Here is a 15507-nt window from a genome sequence, read left to right on the forward strand (position 1 = left end):
ACCACCACCAGGAACATTTTACCAAGAAATTGGCCTGCATAGTTTACATGGATCATGGACCATGGTCTGGAGGGCCAGGACCACAAACTTAGTGGTGCCTCTCTGGACGCATTGCTCAACTGAGCACATACACTGCATTGCCGAACACAGGACTCTAAGTCAGAGTCGATACCGGGCCAGCACATGTGCTATCTGGCTATAGCTTTCATCATTACTATACCCGGGTGTGTGCTGTGGAGATCCGAAATGAACGTCTCCCTGCCCTTTTTTGGTAGCACTACGCGGTTACCCCACAACAGGCAGTCTGCCTGACTGGACAGCTCGTCCTTTCTCCGCTGGAACGGCTTGATTGGCTCTTGTATTTCAACGGAGATGCTGGCCCAGCGCCCATGCAGTACACAGTTTTTTACTAGGGACAGCAGAGGATCTTGGCTGGTCCAAGTCCTAATATGGCGGGCCGTAACAGGTGATTTATCATTTTCAACCGCTTCCATGACCATCAACAAGTCAGCGGGCTTCGCCACCATCAACAAGTTTGCAGGCTGCGCCATTTCCACCCCCGTGGTGGGCAATGGTAGCCGACAGAGCATCCGTACATTTCTTGGTGCCTGGCCTGTTGCGGATGGTCTAGTTATACGCTGAGAACGTGAGTGCCCACCTTTGTATGCAGGCTGAGGCATTAGTATTTATCCCCTTGTTTTCAGCGAAAAGGGATGTGAGGGGCATATGTTCGGTTTCCAGCTCAAATTTGATGCCAAGCAGGAACTGATGCATTTTCTTTACCCCGAACACACACACTAATGCCTCTTTCTCAATCATGTTGTAGGCCCTCTCGGCCTTAGACAAGCTCCTGGAAGCATAGGCGACAGGTTGCAACTTCCCCGCAATGTTAGCTTGTTGTAATACACACCCGACTCTGTACGACGACGCGTCACATGCTAGCACAAGTCTTTCACACGGGTTATATAATACAAGCAGCTTGTTGGAGAATAAAAGGTTGCTGGCTTTGTCAAAAGCAATTACTTGTTTTTTTTCCCCATACCCAGTTCTCATCTTTGTGCAATAACACATGTAGGGGCTCTAAAAGGTGCTTAACCTCGGTAGGAAGTAACCAAAATTGTTGAGGAGTCCCAGGAACGACCGCAGCTCCGTGACGTTCTGTGACCTGGGCGCGTTTATTATAGCCTCTGTCTTGGCGTCTGTGAGCCGAATGCCATCCGTCGTGATCTTTCTCCCCAAAATCTCCACTTCTGTTGCCATGAAGACGCATTTCGACCTCTTCAGCCGCAGCCCTACGCGATCCAGTCGCTGGAGGACCTCTTCCATGTTTTGTATGTGTTCGGCGGTGTCCAGACCAATAACCAATATGTCATCCTGAAAGACACCGTGTGTGGTACCGACTTGAGTAGGCTCTCCATGTTTCTCTGGAAGATCGCTGCAGCCGACCGAATTCCAAACGGGCATCTGTTGTCGCTGAACAGTCCCTTTTGCATGTTGATGCAGGTGAGGCACTTCAAAGACTCCTCCAGCTCCTGCGTCATGTAGGCCGAAGTCAGGTCAAGCTTGGTGAACGCCTTGCCTCCTGCCTGCGCGCTAAATAGGTCGTCTGTCATAGGTAGCGGGTATTCGTCCTGTAGCGAGAAACGATTAATAGTTACTTTATAATCGCCGCAAACCCTGACCGTGCCATCACTTTTGAGTACTGGAACAATCGGTCTGGCCCACTCGCTGACTTCCACTGGGGAGATGATGCCCTCGTGTTGCAGCCTGTCCAGCTGGATTTCCACTCTCTCCTCATCATGTGAGGTACCGCTCGCGCCTTGTGGTGAATGGGTCGTGCCTCTGGGACCAAGTGGATGCGCACCTTCGCCCCGGAAAAGTTTCCAATGCCTGGCTCAAAAAGGGAAGGAAATTTGTTCAGAACCTGGGTACATAAGGCCTCGTCGACATGTGATAGCGTTCGGATCGCATCCCAGTTCCAGCGGTATTTGCCAGGCCAGCTCCTTCCAAGCAGTGTGGGGCCATCACCCGGGACAATCCAGAGTGGCAGTTCATGAACCGTGCCCTCGTAGGTGACCTTGACCATGGCGCTGCCCAGCACAGTGATAAGCTCTTTGGTGTACATTGTCAGTTTCGTGTGGATGGGGCTTCTGGCTGGTCTGAATGCCTTGTTGCACCACGATCTCTCAAACATCCTTTTACTCACGATGGATTGGCTAGCGCCAGTGTCCAGTTCCATGGTTACGGGTAAGCCATTCAATTTTACAATTAGCATTATAGGTGGACATTTCGTCGAAAATGTGTGCATCCCGTGTACTTCAGCATCTGTCTCCTCTCTCTGAGGCTCGAAATTGATTTGATCCACCATGGACCGATCTTCCTCTGCCACATGGTGGTTAGCAGGTTTTGCAGAGCTTGCAGCTCATTCGCAAGCTCGTTGGAGATGCCCCATTGTTCCACAGCTCTTGCAAACATACCCTTTGAAGCGGCATGAATAGGCTGAATGGAAGCCTGCAGAACACCAACAAGGTGTGAATTGCCTTGCACTCATCCTTTGTTGGGGACTCTGAGTCATCTGGGTCACCTGAGGCCTGCTGGCAGTTGCAGACTCGTGGGTTCTGCCCTGTACATTTCTGCTCACAATCACAGTTCCAGTTAATTTATGAACATTGCTAGCACTTTTGTGCTGAGAGGTTTGTTTGGTGTTATCACTGGTGGACATAAATACCTCTGTTATCGCAATGGCCTTACTGAGGGTCGGTGTCTCTACAGCCAAAAGTTTTCGTAGTGTGGTCTCGTGGCCAATGCCCAGTACAAAAAAGTCTCTGAGCATTTGCTCCAGCTAGCCATCAAAGTCACATTATCCTGCAAGTCGCCTTAGCTCGGCGATGTAGCTCGCCAATTCTTGATCTTCAGATCGCTGGCACGTGTAGAACCGATACCTCGCCATAGCACGCTCTCCCTCGGGTTAAGATGCTCCCGAACCAGTGTACACTGCTCCTCATACGATTTATCTGTGGGTTTCACCGGAGCCAGAAGATTCTTCATGAGTCTGTAGGTCGATGCCCCACAGAGTGTGAGGAGGTCCGCTCTCCTTTTTGCAGCACTTCCTTCTCCGTCCAGCTCATTGGCTACAAAGTACTGGTCTAGCTGTTCGACATAGGCTTTCCAGTCCTCACCCTGTGAGAACTTCTCCAGGATGCCCACAGTTTGCTGCAAGTTTGTGTTGGATTCGTATTCTCGTCGCCAGTTATTGTGGTCCTAACACAGATGATGCTGCACACAGGGAGGTTAAAGTAACAGTGACCTCAGTCTTTCATAAGACACTCCAGAGTGAGAAAATGGCCTTAGGGGCCGGCTTAAATACAGTGCTCCCAAGGGGTGCTGGGATCCATTGGGACTTCAGGGGATGAGCTCCCTGATGGCGGAACATGGGAGTGCATGCTTTACAGATACACAACACATACATTGCCTCAACTTTGATTTCTGCCAACATCCCTTGTGTTTAACCTTCGCCGCACCTCCGCCACGATCTCTCACCGCTCCTCCACCACGACCTCTCACCGTTCCACCACCACGATCTCTCGTCACTCCTCCACCACGACGTCTCACCGCTCCTCCTCCACGAACTCTCACCGCTCCTCCACCACGATCTCTCGCCGTTCCTCCACCACGACCTCTCACCGTTCCTCCACCACGATCTCTCACCGCTCCTCCACCACGACCTCTCACCGTTCCTCCACACTGGCTTTCCCGCTCCTCCGCTGCACCTGGGACCCGCCGATGTTCCTGCCCATGCATCAAACGGCGACCTGGGATTTGATGATGTGCAGCAGAGCAGGTCTCCAGCCGTCCTGGTTAACCCTTGCCACTGGACCAAGGCCATGCTCTGCCAAGCCCGTGTGGTGGCTTGTGTGCAATGGTCACACCACGTTAAAACAATCCACCCACAGGCATCTTCCACCCTTTGATTGGAGTTCAGGACTGGAACATCGGGTCCTGCATTGAAACACCTGTAAACCCTAGTGGAAGTCAGCCTTCCTCGTTCGAGGATCCGCCTATGATGATGATGATGTGTGGGACCTAACAAAATGCCTGCTGGAAACCATCAGATTAAATCTAGTAAGACCCATCCCTTGATTCAGTTTTCACTGACCTTGCTTTAGGAAGGCTATATTGGCTTTGGAGGGAGCACTGTGTCGGTTTCCCAGAATGATACCTGGATTCCAAGGTTTAAATTAAGATATGAGATTACACCCACTGGAAATTAGAGGGTGGAGCAGTGATTTGATCAAAATTGTCAAGATAATAAGGGAACAGATAGAGGAGATAGAGAGAAATGATTCCCGCTGGTTGGGGAGTCCCAGACTCGGGGCCATAGTCTAAATATTAAATCCAGATGTTTCAGGAGTGAAATTCGGAAACATTCCTACACACACAGGTTGGGAGAGGTTTGGAACTCTCTTCTGCAAAGGGCAGTTGGTGCTGGGTCAGTTGTTCATTTTACCTCGCATTTTCACAAAGCTATTAATGAATATGGGCCAAAGGCGGGTATATGGAGTTTGCTCACAGATCAGCCATGATCTCATTGAATGGCGGAACCGGCTCGAGGGGCTGAATGGGCCTCCTCCTGTTCCTGTGTAACAGGCTCGAGGGCCTGAATGGGCCTCCTCCTTTTCCTGTGTAACAGGCTCAAGAGGCTGTATGGGTCTCCTCCTGTACCTGTGTAACAGGCTCGAGCGACTGAATGGCCTCCTCCTGTTCCTGTGTAACAGGCTCGAGGGGCTGAATGTGCCTCCTCCTGTTCCTGTGTATCAGGCTCGAGGGGCTGAATGGGCCTCCTCCTGTTCCTGTGTAACAGGCTCAAGGGGCTGAATGGGCATACTCCTGTTCCTGTGCAACAGGCTCGAGGGGCTGAATGGGCCTACTCCTGTTCCTGTGTAACAGGTTCAAGGGGCTGAATGGGCATCCTCCTGTTCATGTGTAACAGGCTCAAGGGGCTGAATGGGCCTCCTCCTGTACATGTGTGTAAGGTCTGGGAAACAAAATGAGGTGATATGAGAAAACTTAAACTAAATGGTATTGTGTTAAAAGGGAAGCAGAAGGATTGAGTGATTTACACACAGAAATCTTTGAAGCTATGTAGATAAGTTGCTAAGTTGTTTAAAAAGAATAAAGGTCCCTTGGATTTATATGTAGTGAAATAGAGGACACCAGCGAGGAAGTTATACCATACATTTTCAATCCCTGTTTCGGCCTCAGTTGGAGAACTGCTCAGTTCTGAGCACCACAATTTCGGAAGGATTTCAAGACATTGGAGAGAACGTAAGAAATATATAAGAAACATTTTCTATCGTTGTTGAAGATTCAAATACAGGCATTCATCGAGAATCAACCTGCAGGTCACCACACACAGATTAAAGAGCCAGAGAGACCGACAGAATCGGGAAACACCGGCAAATAGACAAGAGATATTGACAAGGACTGAAAGCACTTTGCGACCAGAAAATTGACGGCCCAGCTGTGGTTAATGACACGGCTTTTGATGATTGATCTCCGTACAAGCCTTGAAATTCAGGAGATCCGGTTTCGTGGTTTGAAGCTCGAGATAAACCCACGGGGCGATGCCAACAGGCGCGTGGCAGCAATCAGCGACAGGAAGATGCAGCTTACGCAGGCCCGGCTAGCTTAGCCGGTAGCGTATAAGACTCTTCATTACCGGGTCGTGGGCTCGAACCCCATGTTGGGTGAATTATTTTCCTTAAACTTTTATGGTGCTTTCACAGGAAAACAGCATTAATGAACCCATAATCTTCTTTTGCACAATGAAAGAAATGCGAACTGAGGGAGAGTTGATCATTTGATCATTTGTTCTGTGCTCGGTATAAGAACACAAGAACCAAGAGCAGGAGTCGGCCATTTGGCCCTTCAAGCCTGCCTTCTTTTGTACTGAAATAAATTATAACCGTGTTTTTAAATTAGCGGTGCGAGATATTTCGAGGGCACATTTCAATGCTTCACAAAACCATTCCTTTCGCTACAGCCACCCAGGATCGATTCCCGGTTTGAGAAGTAACTTTGATATCATTGTTTGCAATTGAAGTGGGGTCATTTTATTAAATTCGATGGATGTCCCAAAGCACTTGAGAGTGGTGTCCAAACAAATGAGTTTGTAATTAAAACACTGAATATCAGGAGTGGGATTTGAACCCACACCTCCAGAGGAGACTGTGACCTGAACACAGACCGCTCGGCCATCCTGACTGTTGGAAGCTCCAGTTGCACGTTGTTACTCTGTAAAGTTTCAGACCGGACACTTGCTCAGTGTTACTGGAAGGCCCGGTGACCGGGCTATCCTCTCCCGTGGGGTTTTCCTGAGCCTGTGCTCGGTGTCCGGGCCCGAGGTCGCTTGCATCATGTGACAATGCACCCCGGACTGCTCTTGTTCCATTTTATCGCACATTAGTTTTTGGTTCAATAATAATATCAGAAAGGGGACATGAACCCACATCCCCAGAGGAGACAGTAACCTGAACACAGAACTTTAGTCCGCTCGGCCATCATGACTATTCAGTGCTGTGTGTGGCCACCTGCAGGTTGATTTTGAACATTTGTGTCCTGTCGCATGAAATAAATGTGGGCAGCAGGCGTATCTCTGCCTGATACCGGGGAAACAGTGAGACAGACCTTGCATTGTGTTCAGGTTTAATCACTGCAATATCCGCAGTCAGGAGCTGAAAAGGACGAAGAGCTGAAAAAACACAAGAAAAAAGCTGAGAAATGTCAGCAATTGTGGTCAACTCTTTCATGTGTTTCCTGCTCGTTTAGTGATGCGGCGCTCACAGAGGGAGCCCGGATTCAGAAAGTAGCTCTTTCATTCAAAATCTTTAAAATAATGACATGCAACTAATGAAACTGTGTGACGGGGGATGGGGATGGGTGAAGATTATTTGTTTAATTCCCCATTCATTAACCGAAAGTGTTGTTTTGCAGAATTGTTACTGAGGGACAGTGGAAACTTCAAGACATGAACTTTAATTATTTAAGGATTTTGAATCATTGATGAAGTTTTCTCCCCTATCTGACTTTACTCACTCTGTATGTTGGAGACTGGTTTAAAATGTTCAGTCCTCATGCGACAAGGAACCTGGGGCGACTTTTGTTCAATTTATTTCACTGCAAAAATAGTCTCCAAAATAATGTTTCCACCCGGGCACGAACAGGGGACCTTTCGAAAGTGAGGCGAACGTGATAACAACTACACGACAGTTAAAATAATCTTAGGTATATAACCAGAGCTTTAACCTACACAGCTGGCTGATACTTCAGGAGCTGGTTTTACGAGAATAGAATGACGGTGCTATATTTAGGAAGGCTGAGAGTGTGGCAGGAATTGATCTCGTGTATCCCAGACTTTACACACAGGAACATGAGATGGCCATTTAGCAGCGAGTGGTTAGGATCTGGAATGCACGGCTTGAAAGGGCGGTGGAGGCAGACTCAATTTTCATTTTCAGACGGGAGTTGGATAAGTGTCTGAAGGAAAAACAATTGCAGGGCTACGGGGAAAGGGCGGGGGAGTGGGACTCGCTGAGAGTCGGCACGGGCTCGATGAGCCGAATGGCCTTCCGTGCTGTAACCATTCCATTATTCGATAAGTTAGTGATTTCATAGTGTGGGTGGGAGCACAACATTGCAAAGGGACATGGATTGAGTCGGCAAAACTAAATGCATCTGATTCAGGAGATTCGCGGGGCACGGAAATTTGGGAGTTTAATGACTTTGAAAGGAACATTTTTGTTTTGTGCTGTTTTGGTCAGAGCTTTTCCATGAAAGCAACATTAAATGAAAAGAAATACCTAACGTGGGGCTCGAACCCAGGACCCTAACGTTAAGAATCTCATGCTCTACTGACTGAGTGAGCCGGGGTTTTGTCCAACAGAGGTTTTTATTGTTGATTGCAGCCAGGCGCCTGTTGGCTTCGCCCCAGATGTTTAAACTTGTTGTTGAAGAACTGCCAGGGTGTTCTTGAATGGTGGACCAGGCTCGAGGGGCCGAATGGCCTACTCCGGCAGCTAATCTTCGCGTGTTTATGTTTCCGTCTTTATGCGGAGCTCCTCCAGGGTAAACGAGCCAAAGGAGGACAGCGGAAACGTTACAAGGACACCCTCAAAGCCTCCCTGGTAAAGTACGACATCACCACTGACACCTGGGAGACCCTGGCCGCAGACCGCCCGAGGTGGAGAAAGTCCATCTGGGAGGGCATTGAGCTCTTTGAATCTCGACGCAAGGAGCATGAAGAGACCAAGCGCAGGCAGCGGAAGGAGCATGCTGCAAACCAGCCCCACCGACCCCTTCCCTCGACGTATGTCTGTTCCACCTGTAACAGGGTCTGTGGCTCTCGTATCAGACTGTTCAGCCATCAAAGGACTCACTTTGGGAGTGGAAGCAAGTCCTCCTCGATCCCGAGGGACTGCCTCTGATGGTGTCTATGATTTGCATGTGAGGCGAACGTGTTAACCGCTACATTGCGGAAACATTTCCACTTTCAGCACCTGATTACCAGAATTGAACACAATGGGATTGGGAGAAAAGTTCCTCATATGCGCAGGGCAAAATATATCATACGACAATCGAATTTTATGAATTAATTAATGATGTTTAAATCAATGCTTCTTTTTTTTTTACTCAGGAGATGCATAAAGATGTGTAAAATAGATTAACTACTTTTTTTATAAGGTTTTGAATTAAAAGTACAATTCCCCTGACTGGGAATCGAACCCAGGCCGTGGCAATAAGAGCACCCAACCCTAACCACTAGACCATCAGGGAACCTGGTTTGGTAAAATATGCAGTGGTTGTGTCGAGGTTCACATCGAGCAGCTCCGCAACACAGGATTCTGTGCTCCACGGGCTGTTTCCAGGGACACACACCGAGACAGACATCACCTGCTGCTGGAGGGCCATCAACTCAGTCAAAGATGCTCTTTGGTCTTGCCGAATCTTGCTGGTCTTCCAGAGCAAGGAGATGTCCACGTCTGCGTGTTGCAGACTGGAGCAATCCAAGATCCAGGATTACGTGCTGAGGGACACACTTAAAATTGGTGTAGTTGCCGCAAAGACAGGGTGGGGAAGGGCCACAGTTAAAAGCCCTTCTGACACGGTAAACCCCGGGGCAGGAATCAGTATAAAACTCCCCGCGGGCCGTACTTGAAACTTCTTTATTGTGCACATGGAGCACCATGATCTGCAAACACCTATGTCGTGCCATGTACAATGTAAGGTCTGTTTCGTGATGCACGTTGAAAAAAAGTGTAAATGTACCGTCACCCATTCCATGTACTGTATAGCGACACGTGTGATGTAATTTGTTGAATGTACGACAAGGTATCCCGTATTGTACCGAATTGTACTGGAACTGAAAAGCAAGGGAATATATCGAAAGGAACTGCCGTCAGCACCTAAATGTAGTGTATGGGATTACTGACCGCAGCTAAATTTACTGAACAGCTTTTGAATGTACTGTACAAATTTTTATATGAATAAAGTATTTTTTTAAATAAAAAAAAAATCTCTACCTGACACCGGGGAAACAGTGAGACAGACCTTGTATCAAGGATCTGGTTATTGCCAAACAGCAAAGGAAATATTAATTTTGGAAGAACAATGACCCCGACGTGATTTAAACACGTAACCTTCTGATGTGGAGTCAGACACACTACCGTTGCACCATGAGACCTACACAGTGAGCTGGAGATGTTCGTCTACATGAAGGTTCTGTAATACAAGGGACTTTAAAATCCCCGCCCATTCCAACCAGGTATCACAAGCAGCGCTCACCTGACAGTCACCGTATGGTTTCTTCTTAAACTTTTCTCTTGCTTTCATGGGGAACCATCATTAATTAACCCCTCACCTTCTTTTGCACAATCAAACAAATGTAACTCAGGAACAGTCCATACTTCAATCATTTGTCCTGTGCTTTGCATCTTAACTCGAAAACCATATAGAAACACAGAAACATAGAAACTAGGTGCAGGAGTAGGCCATTCGGCCCTTCTAGCCTGCACCGCCATTCAATGAGTTCATGGCTGAACATGTAACTTCAGTACCCCATTCCTGCTTTCTCACCATACCTCTTAAATACCCTAGTAGTAAGGACTTCATCTAACTCCTTATTGAATATATTGAGTGAATTGGCCTCAACAACTTTCTGTGGTACAGAATTCCACAGGTTCACCAGTCTCTGGGTGAAGAAATTCCTCCTCATCTCGGTCCTAAATGGCTTCGCCCTTATCCTTAGTCTGTGTCCCCTGGTCCTGGACTTCCCCAACATTGGGAACATTCTTCCTGCATCTAACCTGTCTAACCCCGTCAGAATTTTAAACGTTTCTATGAGGTCCCCTCTCATTCTTCTGAACTCCTGTGAATACAAGCCCAGTTGATCCAGTCTTTCTTGATAGGTCAGTCCCGCCATCCCGGGAATCAGTCTGGTGAACCTTCGCTGCACTCCCTCAATAGACAGAATGTCCTTCCTCAGGTTATGAGACCAAAACTGTACACAATACCCCAGGTGTGGCCTCACCAAGGCCCTGTACAATTGTAGCAAGACGTCCCTGCCTCTGTACTCAAATCCCCTCGCTATGAAGGCCAACATGCCTTTTGCTTTTTTAACCGCCTGCTGTACCTGCATGCCAACCTTCAATGACTGATGTACCATGACACCCAGGTCTCTTTGCACATCCCCGTTTCCTAATCTGTCACCATTCAGATAACAATCTGTCTCTCTGTTTTTACCACCAAAGTCGATAACCTCACATTTATCGACATTATACTTCATCTGCCATGCATTTGCCCACTCACCTAACCTATCCAAGTCGCTCTGCAGCCTCAGAGCATCCTCCTCGCAGCTCACACTGCCACCCAACTTAGTGTCATCCGCAAATGTGGAGATACTACATTTAATCCCCTCGTATAAATCGTTAATGTACAGTGTAAACAGCTGGAGCCCCAGCACAGAACTTTGCGGTACCCCACTAGTCACTGCCTGCCATTCTGAAAAGTCCCCATTTACTCCTACTCTTTGCTTCTTGTCTGACAACCAGTTCTCAATCCATGTCAGCACACTACCCCAAATCCCATGTGCTTTAACGTTGCACATTAATCTCTTGTGTGGGACCTTGTCGAAAGCCTTCTGAAAGTCCAAATATACCACATCAACCGGTTCTCCCTTGTCCACTCTACTGGAAACATCCTCAAAAAATTCCAGAAGATTTGTCAAGCATGATTTCCCTTTCACAAATCCATGCTGACTTGGACCTATCATATTGCATCTTTCCAAATGCACTGCTATGACATCCTTAATAACTGATTCCATCATTTTACCCACTACCGATGTCAGGCTGACCGGTCTATAATTCCCTGTTTTCTCTCTCCCTCCTTTTTTAAAAAGTGGGATTACATTGGCTACCCTTCACTCCATAGGAACTGATTCAGAGTCAATGGAATGTTGGAAAATGACTGTCAATGCATCCACTATTTGCAAGGCCACCTCCTTAAGTACTCTGGGATGCAGTCCATCAGGCCCTGGGGATTTATCGGCCTTCAATCCCATCAATTTCCCCAACACAATTTCCCGACTAATAAGGATTTCCCTCAGTTCCTCCTCCTTACTAGACCCTCCGACCCCTTTTATATCCGGAAGGTTGTTTGTGTCCTCCTCAGTGAATACCGAACCAATGTACTTGTTCAACTGGTCCGCCATTTCTTTGTTCCCCGCTATGACTTCCCCTGATTCTGACTGCAGGGGACCTACGTTTGTCTTTACTAACCTTTTTCTCTTTACCTATCTATCGAAACTTTTGCAATCCGTCTTAATGTTCCCTGCAAGCTTCTTCTCGTACTCCATTTTCCCTACCCTAATCAAACCCTTTGTCCTCCTCTGCTGAGTTCTAAATTTCTCCCAGTCCCCGGGTTCGCTGCTATTTCTGGACAATTTGTATGTCACTTCCTTGGCTTTAAGGCTATCCCTGATTTCCCTTGATAGCCACGGTTGAGCCACCTTCCCTTTTTTATTTTTACGTCAGACAGGAATGTACAATTGTTGTAGTTCATCCATGCGGTCTCTAAATGTCTGCAGTTGCCCATCCTCAGTCAATCACTTCAGTATCATTCGCCAATCTATCCTAGCCAATTCACGCCTCATACCTTCAAAGTTACCCTTCTTTAAGTTCTGGACCATGGTCTCTGAATTAACTGTTTCATTCTCCATCCTAATGCTGAATTCCACCATATTATGGTCACTCTTCCCCACGGGGCCTCGCACAACGAGATTGCTAATTAATCCTCTCTCATTACACAACACCCAGTCTAAGATGGCCTCCCCCCTAGTTGGTTCCTCGACATATTGGTCTAAAAAACCATCCCTTATGCACTCCAGGAAATACTCCTCCACCGTATTGCTTCCAGTTTGGTTAACCCAATCTATGTGCATATTAAAGTCACCCATTATAACTGCTGCACCTTTATTGCACGCACCCCTAATTTCATGTTTGATGCCCTCCCCAACATCACTACTACTGTTTGGAGGTCTGTACACAACTCCCACTAACGTTTTTTGCCCTTTGGTATTCTGCAGCTCTACCCATATAGATTCCACATCATCCAAGCTAATGTCCTTCTGAACTATTGCCTTAATTTGCTCCTTAACCAGCAATGCTACCCCACCTCCTTTTCCTTTTACTCTATCCTTCCTGAATGTCGAATACCCCTGGATGTTGAGTCCCAGCCCTGATCATCCTGGAGCCACGTCTCCGTAATCCCAATCACATCACATTTGTTAACATCTATTTGCAGAGATAATTCATCCACCTTATTGCGGATACTCCTTGCATTAAGACACAAATCCTTCAGGCTTGTTTTTTTTAACTCCCTTTGTCCTTTTAGAATTTTGCTGTACAGTGGCCCTTTTTGTTCTTTGCCATTGGTTTCTCTGCCCTCCACTTTTCCTCATCTCCTATCTGTCTTTTGTTTTTGCCTCCTTTTTGTTTCCCTCTGTCTCCCTGCATTGGTTCCCATCCCCCTGCCATATTAGTTTAAATCCTCCCCAACAGCACTAGCAAACACTCCCCCTCAGACATTGGTTCCGGTCCTGCCCAGGTGCAGACCATCCGGTTTGTACTGGTCCCACCTCCCCCAGAACCGGTTCCAATGCCCCAGGAATTTGAATCCCTCCCTGCTGCACCACTGCTCAAGCCACGTATTGATCTGCGCTATCCTGCGATTCCTACTCTGACTATCACGTGGCACTGGTAGCAATCCCGAGATTACTACTTTTGAGGTCCTACTTTTTAATTAAGCTCCTAGCTCCTTAAATTTGTTTCGTAGGACCTCATCCTTTTTTTTTACCTATGTCGTTGGTACCAATGTGCACCACGACAACTGGCTGTTCTCCCTCCCTTTTTAGAATGACCTGCACCAGCTCCGAGACATCCTTGACCCTTGCACCAGGGAGGCAACATACCATCCTGGAGTCTCGGTTGCGGCCGCAGAAACGCCTATCTATTCCCCTCACCATTGAACCCCCAATCACTATTGCTCTCCCACTCTTTTTCCTGCCCTCCTGTGCAACAGAGCCAGCCATGTTGCCATGAACTTGGCTGCTGCTGCCCTCCCCTGATGAGTCATCCCCCTCAACAGTACCCAAAGCAGTGTATCTATTTTGCAGGAGGATGACCACATGGGACTCCTGCACTACCTTCCTTGCACTGCTCTTCCTGCTGGTCTTCCATTCACTATCTGGCTGTGGACCCTTTCCCTGCGGTACGACCAACTCGCTACACGTGATACTCACGTCATTCTCAGCATCGTGGATGCTCCAGAGTGAATCCACCCTTAGCTCCAACTCCGCAACGCGGACCGTCAGGAGCTTGAGGTGGATACACTTCCTGCAGATATAGTCGTCAGGGACACTGGTGTCGTCCCTGAGTTCCCACATGGTACAGGAGGAGCATAACACCCGACCGAGCTCTCCTGCCATGACTTAACACTTAGATACACTTAAATTGGCAACAACAATGTTAAAAGCTACTCACTGATACAGAAGAGAAAAAAGAAAAACTAATCACCAATCACCAGCCAATCACTTACCCTCTTGGCTGTGCCATCACCTTTTGATTTCTTTCTACTTCGTTTTTGCCTTCTCGCTGTAGCTGCACAAGTCACGCCTTTTATAGGCCTCTCCACGCACCTCCTCGACTCTGCTCCCGACGCTGGGCCCCGGACTCCCTGCTGTGCCTTTTATTGGTCTCTCCACGCACCTCCTCGACGCTGCTCCCAACTGCCGCCGACGCTGGGCCCCGGACTCCCTGCTGTGCCTTTTATAGGCCTCTCCTCGCACCTCTTCGACGCTGCTCCCGTCTCCCTGCTGTGCCTTTTGTAGGCCTCTCCACGCACCTCCTCGACGCTGCTCCCGACTGCCGCCGACGCTGGGCCCCGCACTCCCTGCTGTGCCTTTTATAGGCCTCTCCACGCACCTCCTTGACGCTGCTCCCGACTGCCGCCGACGCTCCCATTTTACTCAATGTATTATAGCTTTCTGGTTCAAAGTCTTCATTGCCAATGACACCACGAATCTGGGGCAACTTTTATCAAATTTAACAGCACCGGTTATTCCTACCGTGCACACAAAATACAATCAGTAGTGAAGATCAAATCCCAACATGCGTCTTTTCAGATTCAACGCAGCAGCATTTCAAATAAATTGAAAGAATTTTACACTGAAAAGATTTGCAAGAGTTGCTTGTATTTGTGTCTTCAATTAAAATGTGTGGCGTCTGACTCCAGTTCATGCACAGCTGAATAAGAAAGGAGGCTTTGACGTTGACCAGACTACACTGCCCCTGTTATTTGTCAGCTCATCCTTTATATTCAGTGGTTTCTCGCCCTTTGATGGGCTGCAGTGTAGCGGATATCACGTTGGCCTCACATTGAGTACTGTTGAGGGGGATGACTCATCAGGGGAGGGCAGCAGCAGCCAAGTTCATGGCACCGTGGCTGGCTCTGCTGCACAGGAGGGCATGAAAAAGAGTGGGACAGCGATAGTGATAGGGGATTCGATTGCAAGGGGAATAGATAGGCGTTTCTGCGGCCACAACCGAAACTCCAGGATGGTATGTTGCCTCCCTGGTGCAAGGGTCAAGGATGTCTCGGAGCGGGAGCAGGACATTCTGAAAAGGAAGGGTGAACAGCCAGTTGTAGTTGTGCACATTGGTACCAAAGATTTAGGTAAAGAAAAGGGATGAGGTCCTACGAGATGAATTTAAGCATCTAGGAGCTAAATTAAAAAGTAGGACCTCAAAAGTAGTAATCTCGGGATTGCTATCAATGCAACGTGCTAGTCAGAGTAGGAATCGCAGGATAGCTCAGATGAATACGTGGCTTGAGCAGTGGTGCAGCAGGGAGGGATTCAAATTCCTGGGGCATTGGAACCGGTTCTGGGGGAGGTGG

Source organism: Pristiophorus japonicus, unplaced genomic scaffold (assembly GCF_044704955.1).
Source record: "Pristiophorus japonicus isolate sPriJap1 unplaced genomic scaffold, sPriJap1.hap1 HAP1_SCAFFOLD_30, whole genome shotgun sequence".
Lineage (NCBI taxonomy): Eukaryota > Metazoa > Chordata > Chondrichthyes > Pristiophoridae > Pristiophorus > Pristiophorus japonicus.